The sequence below is a fragment of the Lygodium microphyllum genome, unplaced genomic scaffold (genome assembly GCF_053477565.2).
Source record: "Lygodium microphyllum isolate KBCC unplaced genomic scaffold, Lygodium_microphyllum_v1.1.10 scaffold_31, whole genome shotgun sequence".
NCBI classification, from domain to species: domain Eukaryota; kingdom Viridiplantae; phylum Streptophyta; class Polypodiopsida; order Schizaeales; family Lygodiaceae; genus Lygodium; species Lygodium microphyllum.
Window position 1 is genome coordinate 15888846 of NW_028229514.1, and position 3804 is coordinate 15892649.

At 42.9% G+C, this 3804-nt stretch overlaps 1 pseudogene; it reads right to left on the reverse strand.

Moving 5' to 3' along the window:
* Positions 1 to 2325: 2325 nt before the first annotated feature.
* Positions 2326 to 3478, reverse strand: LOC148009353 (germin-like protein 8-2 pseudogene; annotated as a pseudogene).
* Between the last annotated feature and the right edge of the window lie 326 nt (positions 3479 to 3804).

Consider the following 3804-nt stretch of genomic DNA (forward strand, 5'->3'; position numbering starts at 1 on the left):
TTTGGACAGTTTAGCCAATTTTTGATATTTAAGATATTATCTCTTGTAAAAATCCAAAACTGTAGACAACTTCTAGAATAGGATGACATGTAAAAGAAAGTAGTTTAACCATTTTGAGATGATTTTATGTAAAAAGAAGGATTGAAAAAATTGCGCGACGCGCAATCACTATTTTAAAGCAATGAACAACACTTTGAAGTGGGAGATGAAGGAGTGATATGCCAGAATTCCGGTCACGTGTCACGCTATTTTATCCCCCTTTCAAAGCCAATGGAGGCATCAGATTGGCGGTTTGAGCAGCATAGAGGAAGGTATTGTTTTATGCACTTTTTTGTCTACAAGAGATTTATATTCTCATAATGGAGAAATAAACTAAGAGGCTTCATCTCTGTGAGTATTCTTCTACATCTTCTATTTCTTTGAGCTCCTTCTCTTTCATCTAATCCTCTCCTTGAATCTCCCTTCACCCTATTGTCTCTTACCCCCATGGTAGAATTTCGACCCCAAATGCTCTAACACTGCTCCTAGCTCCCACATATCACTCCACCCATCATCCTATCCTCTATCATGCCGTCATGCCACTTGCTTCTATGCAACAACATTGCCTCTTGCTCTTCATCCTTCCTTGACCTCCCTGTAGACCTCACTATCTCATCACTTGCCACCTGCCTATGGTCACATCCACCACACTCTTGCCATTGCTACTAGTTGTGGCCTTGTGCTCACATGTGTAAGAGAGCATCAATCAACCTTCTCTATCCACTAGCCTATTCATATCTCCTTGCCTGCCATGTCGACGCCTAATGGTCGTTGAATGGCTACCAGGCCTTTCATAGTGTCCTTCTTTTACCACTCAACATCATCTCCTATGGCTCCCCCTTGCCACTATTGCCAGTCACCATTGTTCTCCCCATACCCATCTTCACCTCCCTCAATCTCCACCATGACTAGTGCCTACTTCTCTTATCCACCTCCTCCATGCTACATGCCACAAGCCACCCATCCGCTATCTCAAGTAGCCACTATCATCCTCCAACCTCTTCCCACCACAAGTTTCTATTGCCCTATTGCATCTACCGCAAAGTTGCACCACCATCAACCATCAAACACACTCACCCCTACCACATAAATACGCAAACACACTCATACCCCACCACCCACATTAACACATAAACACATCACACACACCACACCACATGAACATCATCCCATGTACACACATAGACTACACATTCCTCTTTGTAGGGGGATATAAAGTAGTAACTCATTTCCTTGCAATTATTTTTAAATCTTCCTCTTTTCTCCATTTAAGGGGGGTTGTTGGAAGAATATTCAAATATCTTATGTAAGCCTTCCAAAGTCAACAAATATTATCTACTCGAACTCTTCTCATTTATGATCATCTTATCATGTAGCACATACCAAGTGCATATCGTTTTCCACTAACTGCCCACCTTCCAGAATGACCTCTTTATGAGGCATGCTTGTATATAAACACTACTTGTACAACAATGAATACAATTAAGCTTCAATCAAGTGTTTTCTTTTCTTGCACTCTTGCATTCTTTTCTCCATTTTCTTAGAGTTGGTTTTAGAGTGTGAAGTAGCCTAGGGGGGTTTACCTATAAGTAATCATCTATATAATGTGCATTCAAAGGATATTAAGAAATACCCTTTCTTTATATGCTATAAGACCTTAAAACGACTCCTTTTCCTTTAGTAAACTTATAGCTTTTTTAAATTATAAATTAAAAATCTAAATTTTAAATATAATCCTGTAAATTTTACGAAATATAATACCCTTTCTTTTGAACTTATGTAGTATCTTACATGTTCAATAAAGGAATCCTTGGGGAAGCAACAAAGTTAAACATGCATTAGTGCATTTACTCCATACAATTATAATCTCCTTTATTGTTTGAATGTGTCTGTCTTTTCTATATGGTGAAATTATGCTCGCTAACATAAAGACTTGATATGTGCCACATTGGCTAGTGACACCTAATCTAGTGGCTGTAGCAAAAATAATACTAATAGTAGCAAAGTAGAAGGAGAAATCAAAGTAGTAGTCACAATCATAGTAGTGGTAGTAGTAGCAGTAGCGATAGTAGTAGTAGGGAAGTTTAAAAATTCCATAAGGTAGTAATAATAGTGATTATTGTGATATTTATGATAACTATATTGCATAGAAGGGTTTTTCTTGCGTAACGTTATTAGTGCTTCCCATTTCGATAAATTTTTTCATAAACAAACTTAGGGAGCATGGAACATGAAACCTCGTATTTTTGTGACTTCTTGATGGTTTATTTTTTATGATTCTCAAATTTGTAAGTGTTGTGTGTAAAAATAAGGCACAGTATTGAAGAAAGGTAATGGCAACAATATGGATTCTTTAAGAATAATGCCTAAGCATATTGATTTGTATAGCAATAATGTGTTAACATAGTGCGACATATATCAGGATGTTTTTGTGACCTCTCGATCGATGGATTACTTTTTATGATTTCCAAAAGTGTGGTAGCGACGCTTAATGAGGTTGTAAACCTCGACTGTGTAGCAACGATGTGTCGAGAGGGTGTGACACGAATTAACATGATCACGGCAGTGTGGTGGCGACGCTTTTAATGAGGCTATAAACCTCGTCCTTCTCGATGGCGAAGGCGGTCTGGAGCACGTCCTCGGGCAGCGGAGGCTTGGCGGCGAACAGAGCGGGGGCGACCTGGGAGGTGCCCGGGTTCTGGCTGTTGAGCGCGGAGATAGCGAGGGCAGGCTTCTTCTTGTCCGGGTTGATCTGGAAGTGGACGAGACCGCGGGGAAAGACGAAGAGATCGCCCTTGTACAGGGTCTGCTGGAAGAGGGTGTTGTTGGTGGTGGAGACGAAGCCTACCACAAGCGTGCCCTCGGCAAGGAAGAGAACCTCGGTGGCACGCGGGTGGACGTGTGGAGGGTTAAGCCCACCATTGGGCGCGAAGTCGATGCGGGCCACGGACAGGCCTTGGGTGTTGAGTCCAGGGAAGGTGAGGGCCGACGCCAGCTGCACAGCGGAGCCGAGCGCCTTGTTAAATTGGCCTTGCTGGCGAAGCAGAGGAGAGGCGAAGTCCTTGGCCTCCACTTGTTGGGGATTCTTGCACAGCAGACCGTTCACGGTTGTGATTCCGGCCGCCTGCGCCCACTGATCAGCCACGCAGAAGTCCTGCAAGGGGTCCTCATCCGCCGCCTCAGTGCGAGTTATCGGGTCGACGAGCTGCTGCGCCAACGTGATAGCTACAATTAGCATAGCAAGCTTAATTAGTGATGATGCCATGGATACAGTATTGCGTATGGTGAGTGCAGGACGGTAGATATGAGAAAGCAGGGGTCCGAATGGTTCTCTAGTATCTAGTTAACCTCTTCCGATCAGCGAATACTGTATAAACAGATCACGCTTTTCAGCAAGCACAAATGGGGGTTTCTAACGTCTAGGAATGAACAACTGCTGCGCCGGTGATCGAATGGTGGGAAGATCGAGCCTTCGATTCCATATAAGTAGTACGAGCTAGATGCGTGGATAATCGTCCGTATACCAGGTCATGAGCTTGTTTACCAGGTCTTTCATACTCTTGTGGATCCAATCACGCGGGGAGGTTTTTCGTCGCACAGCAGGTTTTATCCGGCCTGCATAACATTAAAATAAGAGACTCTACGTTTCAACTAAGTTGTATGCAAAAAGTATTTATCTTATGTAAAATACATATGAAGTCGTCCTTCACTCGTTCATGGAATGCTTCCAGTCGCTCCGGCCTACGACTTGGTAGTTCATCGTTT